The sequence below is a fragment of the Benincasa hispida genome, chromosome 2 (assembly GCF_009727055.1).
Source record: "Benincasa hispida cultivar B227 chromosome 2, ASM972705v1, whole genome shotgun sequence".
NCBI classification, from domain to species: Eukaryota; Viridiplantae; Streptophyta; class Magnoliopsida; order Cucurbitales; family Cucurbitaceae; genus Benincasa; species Benincasa hispida.
The window spans coordinates 60,618,212-60,625,634 of NC_052350.1; positions in this window are offsets into that span (position 1 = coordinate 60,618,212).

Sequence of the window (7,423 nt, forward strand, 5' to 3'; positions counted from 1 at the left end):
TCGACTACTTGGTGAGGGCCTTTGCACAAAAAGAAAGAGAGGGGTCTTTGTTGACTTGGGTTTGCTTGATAGGGCTCTTGGAAGGGGCTTGCACCCGTGGTTTGCGGTTTCTTGTCATTCACAAAGTTCTTCGATGGATTCGGCTTGAGAGCTTTATTCCGTTGATTCTACATTTGTGTATTTTTCTTTTGAGGAGCTTGTTCACCACTGTAGTCAAGTAATCTTTTTGCTACGGCTAGGATGGAAGCAAGATCTTGAACTTTTTGCTCGTATGATTTAGTTCTCGCCCATGGCTTTAGTCCTTCGACAAAGCAGAACACTTTATCCTTCTTGGACATCCCTGATGTCTAACATGACAGTTGATAAATGTTTCACATAGTCTCTGATTGTCCCTGTGTGTTTAAGTTCCTGTAATTTCCTTCTTGCAATGAACTCGACATTCTCGGGGAAGAATTGGGCCCTTAGTTCTTTCTTGAGATCTTCCTATTTTTCAACGGTGCACAAACCATTATGAATATCATTTATTTTGGATCTCTACCACAACTTTGCATCATCAGCAAGATGCATAGAGGCCAATGTCACTTCCATTTCTTCGGCTACGGTTTCACTTGCTTTGAAATACTGTTTCATGTCAAAGATAAATTCTTAAGTTCTTTAGCATCACGGTTCTCGTTGAAAACTTTGGGCTCTAGGATCTTGAACTTGCTTAATACAATACATGTCTGGTTCGGGGTCTGGTTCCCCATCGCACGTATTGTCAAATTCACTTACGTCTTCATTTCGGCCATCTAAACTTTGATGGCATCTATTGTTGCTCTAAAGTTGTTGGTCAGGTCATTGTATCAAGCTCTTTGACACACTCTTCCATGTATGCGATAGAGCTCGTGGAGCTATCCCCACACTCAAAACTACCAGGCCGTGTAGTCTTGTGTTCCAACGAATCAATTTTCAGTGTCAATTCTTTTATTGGCAGCCCATCTACTCAGGCAATCAGTGCCTCAATTCCTTCGACCTTTTCCTCTAACCCATCAAGCTGGGTTTGGACATATCTCACTTCGTTGGGTAATTCCCCCAGATACAAAAATTGCTCTTCAATCTCAATAAGTCACTCAAGTTGCGACTTTGACAATTACTTCGTGATTGCGGTCTTTACTAGTTAAGGAGCCAACTAAGCTCTTATTCCACTTGTCACAATCGTGGTCTTTTGTATACGAGACAGGCGATTGTGCAACACTTGCTCTAATCCGGTAAGCAAATCAATCGTGTAGAAATCAAAAGTCGCAAACAACGTCGGTATATGATGTAGCATCAACTAACGTTTTGAGAGAAAATGGTTTTACAAAACGCGAGAGAGGAAAAGCATTGAAAACATCATTAAGAATGCATTGAAGATTGACAATTGCAAGAAAGCCTTGATTGCAAAGAGTACATCAATACATCAGTTGTGGAGTTGACTAGTGGGTCTCCCCTATAGTACATTGTGAGCAATTTCTAAAATACCCAGCTTGCATATCAAAAGTGGTGAACAGTCACTCGCTTGGAAATCAACTTGAAATAAAAAACAACTTGCTAAACTAATTACAAGACTCAAAGATAGGATGATTGAGGATGGTTTGGACATGTGGCCATGGGCTAACATTACCCTGGACGAGCATGCCCAAGACACCATGGAACTCATCTACGTGCCATTTATTTATTATTTTTATTTGCCAACTCATTTGGTTGTTCATAATAATTTAATAACTAGACCATTTTTAAAAGTACAAAAACTAAAATAGAACAAATAAACCAAAATGGTATTTTAAAAGAAAAAAAATCAAACAAACCAAGCTGATAGACCAAAGTCGACGGAATCAAAGTCAATCGGATGGTTTTATGAAGAATTCGGTCGATGTTGGTTAGTTGGAGTTGTTGGGGAAATTTTTTTCGACTGGTTGATCGGTTTTCTTTTACTAGTATTAAAAAAGAAGGAATGATGTCGCTTGTAGCTGCAAATTGTGATGTCTAGAGTTTCAGCTAAGATTAATTATTTTTTTTTGCTCAATTGTTGGATTATTTTTCCATTTTAAAGTTGAGGCTGTTGTGAATTTGAGGAGCACAACGAGAACACAGATGCCAATAAAATATATTATTAATATAATATAATATAATATAATATATAGAATAAATAAATAATAAAAGAATATAAATATTGTAAACATCTGTATGAACAAACGCTTGTGATGTAATAATATGAGATATTTTCTTCACTGTTGTCTATGAAATATGAGATATTTTAGTTTCATTAACCACAAACCAATAAACTAAGATCCTTGGTTATTGTTGTAACTTAAGCACGTATGTGGAGACATACAAGTGGATCATGTAACCTAAATGGTCTGTAGTATATGGATAAAGGAGGGAAACCTTATCCTGGTGACACTACAGATACGATCCTCTTTGTACATGTTACAAGTGTTGTAGAGTGCTACAGATGGTCTAATCCTGATCATTCATGTGGAGACATGCGAGCGGGGGTGTCTTATACAAAGGAGTTTATATAAGACCGGACCACGAAATGTTTAGTCTAGTTATATAACGGCGTTCATGTCAGAGACTTTCATTTCACTAGAATGACCATAGGTAACATGATCTTAATCCTGAGTGAGTTGGGAACTCCTGCCTAAGAGAGCGGTCCTTTGATTTGCATGGGTGCGAGTGGTCAGATTGCTGACTCAAACCTACCACTTTGGGGATTCGTCTGATTAAGAAGCTGAGAACTCAGCTACATAAGATGGAATTCACTTCTTCCTCGAAGTAGGGGTAAGTAAATAGATTGCTCTCTTAAGGGCTAATTTCGGGGCTTGAACGATGTGGCGCCACACACTTTCTCATGGCCCGAGAGGTGTTCACTCATAGTAGGACTATGATGTATTATTCATTAGAGGAATTGGTGGTACTTAGGGACTTGGGAACTCCTGCCTAAGAGAGCGGTCCTTTGATTTGCATGGGTGCGAGTGGCCAGATCGCCGATTCAAACCTACCACTTTGGGGATTCGTCTGATTTGGGAGCTGAGAACTCAGCTACATAAGATGGAATTCACTCCTTCCCTGAAGTAGGGGTAAGTAGATAGATTACTCCCTTAAGGGCTGATTCCAGGGCTTGAATGATGTGGTGCCACACATCTTCTCATGGCCCGAGAGGTGTCCACACATAATAGGACTATATTGTATTGTTCATTAGAGGGATCAGTGGTACTTAAGGAGTTGGATGTAACTACAGGGGTAAAGCGGTAAATTGGTCCAGCTATACTTACGAGCATCTGTGAAGGATTATCGTACTACTGATTGGTTATATCCGATGGACACAGAAATATATCTGTGGTAAGAAGAGTGTAGCTATCGGTCTTTAGTGGAATGTCTGACAGTTAACGGATGGGGATCTCGTAGCTAAAGAGTTTAGTCAGTTATTCATGTACCGTTGGAGCTTTGAGCCACAGGTTCATAAGGTCTTCTTAGTAGCTCAATGGATTCAAGTTGAGAATCAATTTTTGGGTCAGTTTGAAGTGTTCAAATTGACAAGAGGGAGTTCAATTATATATGATATGATTGAACGAGTCAATTATATATGATATAGTTTACATGATGTATGAAATACATTAATTGGAGGAAAATGATACAAATATGATTTATATCTAGTAGAGGAGAAAAGACTATGGTTCATATATTGCATATGATGTGATATTAACCATAGGTTATAAATATAATATGATTATATTTTTTTTAATTAAACAATTATAAGATAATTGTTGGCGGTTTTTTCTCCGTAACTGAATAAGATAGTGGGAGGTTGCAATCATTGTTTGTAACTAAAGGATAAAATGAAAATGGTTTTCATTTTGCAAAGACATCAAATAATTGCTCCATGAATTGGTACACTACCTATCGTCTAGCAAACGAACGCATAAACACCATCTCAAAGTTTACTAAACGATCGTGTACACGCGCGCTTTTCCTAAACGATTGCATAATCTTACCTAAACGATCGTTTAGCCTTTTCTAAGCGATCGCGCTCCTGAGCATTTTACTAAATGATCGTTGAAATGATCAAGCCCCTTTTACTACACGATCGTGCACCTTTTACTAAACGATCAAGCACCTGTCTATATGATAGACTTCCGATATCTCCCACTTGCTTGGTCATGGTAAACGATCGTTGCTTCCTCCTTCCCTCTACCAAATCCAACAGAGCCCACACCTCCTGGATTCTCACTCCGAAAATACCGAGGTTTCCGAGTGGTTGTATCCTCCATTGTTGCCTTGTTCGTGAGGAGTTCGTTCGGTGGTAGACGACAGGGGGTTCCATTGTTGCCTTGTTCGTGAGGAGTCCGTTCGGTGGTAGACGACAGGGGGTTTTGGTGGACAATAGGCTTGATGATCTCACCGACAACGAGACTAGCTGGATTGATGAGAGCGAGTTTTAAAGCAAAGAAGAGTTCTTCAATTGGTTTGTCTCTCGTCCCTTTGTTGTTTAATATTTCAAAGCATGCTGCAATTTGTTGTTAAATGCATAACTTGTATGTTTGATTGTGAATGTGGTATTTCAGTCACAATGAGTTTGGAACGATCTTGCTTTCGCTCAGAGGTGCTCTTTGATAAGAGTTCCTTCAGTAATTACAGGGGCATAACAATAAATTGGCCCAACTGTACTTACGAGTGATTTGTGAAGGGTTATCACACTGTTGATTGGTTAATATGGACATAAAAATATATCTATAGTGAGAAGAGTGCAACTGTCGGTCTTTAATGGAATGCCCAACATTTAACGGATGGTGGATCTTGTGACTAAAGAGTTTAGTCAGTTATTCACGTACCGTTGGAGCTTCAAGCTAAAGGTCCATAAGGTCCCCTTGGTAGCTCAATGGATTCAAGTTGATAATCAGATTTTGGGGTTGATTTGAAGTGTTCAAATTAACAAGAAGAAATTCAATTATATGTGATATAATTGGTGTGTTGTATGAGATACATCAAGTGGAGGAATTAATGTGAATATGATTTACATTAAGTACCATAAAATAGAAAAAAAAACTATGGTTTGTATGTTTCATGAGATGAAATATTAAAACTATAGGTTATAAATGTAATATGATAAGTTGATTATCATATTTATTTATATTATATTAATTATATGATAATTAATTTCTTTTTCTCTAATAACTGATTGAGTGGGAGGTTATTGGAAGTTTTATGGTAACTGTGAGATAAAAAGGAAATTTTTTTTTTCCTAATTTTAGAAGTTACTTCATTCGAAAATTGCTCACGGAGACAAGCTATCAAGTGAAAGAGTTTCACTAAGCGATAACGTTGAGAGACTACAAGATCAGCTAAGCGATCACTTACCTTTGACTATACGATAGTTAATCAACTGATCGTTGCTACATGATCGAGTGGCTAAGTCTATACGATAGGCTGTCGTTTACTAAATGATCGAGCACATCGTTTATACGATAGACCAACTTCTTATCTCCCACTTGCTCGATCATCTACTCGATTGTAGACCCCTAATCTCTTCCTCAAGCCAAGATCATACTGTCTACACCCCGCTCCGGATTAACTCTAAGCTTGAGAAAGGGCGTGACTACAGCAGTTATCAACCCTTTGCTGACACTTACTCCTAATAACTCTTGTGGAATAACTCTGATACCAAAATATAAACTACATACAGCGGAATGTCTTTTAGGCCAACAATTTATTAATTTAGAAACATAACATATTTAGAGTCATTATAAACACTAGATATACAAGTCCTAAAACCCAAAACTCTAGTCCCTATATGAACGATAGTAATATGTGTACAATATTAATAGTAACCATTTAAACAGACGGGTTACAAATCTATTTATCCTTTAGTGGTAGAGTAGATGCAGAGCTATCTTCAGAGGATTGACTGCTACTTGGGGGGGGGGGGGGGGGGGGGAAGGAAACATTTGAAAACGGGGTGAGCTTGACGCCCAGTGAGTGACTTAAGAAAGATAATTGATTCTCATGCAAAATCTCAATAAAGAGTTTAACTGAAATATAAGCTTCTACAGTACTTGTACTGCAGCATAAACATTTTCCAAGCACGAAACATATAAAGCTATTTTAATCATAAAACAGTAAATCTGTTTCTCAATTGAGAATAACCTTACTGTGGGTAAAAACAATCCCAACATCAACTGCTAGTCAAGAGAGAACCCTTTTGCTCAATCTATGACTTTAACTACCTACGTGCACATGGCCATAATAAGTACCGTCATACCTTAGGTACTTCTGTTCAGATACCTTCTCAAACATCTTTCAGTATTTGGTTGATTTGGTACCTTCTCAAACGTCCTTTAGTACCAATAGATACCTTCTCAAAGTCCTTTGGTATCTAGTTGGGCAGATACCTTCTCAAATGTCCTTCAGTATCGCGTTTTAAGTAAAACTAGTCATAAAGGACTTTCTCTCTTTAAAGCATGTAAAGTATAACACATATAAAAATATGGCTTTAAAGGTACTAACGCATGCTGAGTATATTTAACACATATAATCGCTTTTCAACAATTTCTCACACATGCATGCGTTTAAAACATAACTCATGGTTTGCTTGGAAATCACTTTGTAAAATTAGCTGGCATGAGAATAATCTTCTTTAAAACATGCTTTCTATAACATGTTGTAATCAAACATTTTAAGCAAATGTTTTAGTCAAAACGTTTTAGCCACTCACCTTGATTGCTTAGGAACTTTTCACTATAGTAGCTCCCTTTTCTACCTTGGACTCCCTTTTCACCCCCTAGAATCTAGATTCAATTTACAGATTAGATTACTAATAGTTATAGACCTTATTTTGAGATACTTCCTTCTACAAACATGTTCCAAAATGTCTCAGGAAGTTTACCCTAAAATTTGAGCTCATAAATCCTTGTGGTTTGGCTGCAATCACAAAATATTCAAGACTGGCCCAAGCTTATCCGACACCCTGATCCTTCTTTCTTCTTCTCAGTTTCCAGCCCGATCCCTTTGAGCTTTTCTTCTGGAAACCCTACCCTGAAAACTAGACGTTCAGAGCTTTCAGGTGACTTTTGAATCACTCCAAACGCACAAGTAAATTGGGAGAACTTTTTGTCCCAAGTTGATGCGTCCTCTTCAGACCTCACTGTCCAATGCGTACTTTATGACTAACGCATGGATTTGGCTCCAACGCAAGGTTTGCTCAACTCTCCCACTCTTTTTAGGGTATTTCTGAATTGTGATCTAAAAATGAAGTCTTTTGGCCGTATTTATAGGCGTTCAAACCTTCCCCAGAGTTGACACCACCTACTTGGCTGTATGGCCAAGTGTCCTTCTCACCCCATCAATGCAATGCTGTGATCATCGCAAGCTAAGTGTCTTCCTCCTATGTTGCCAACGCATGAGC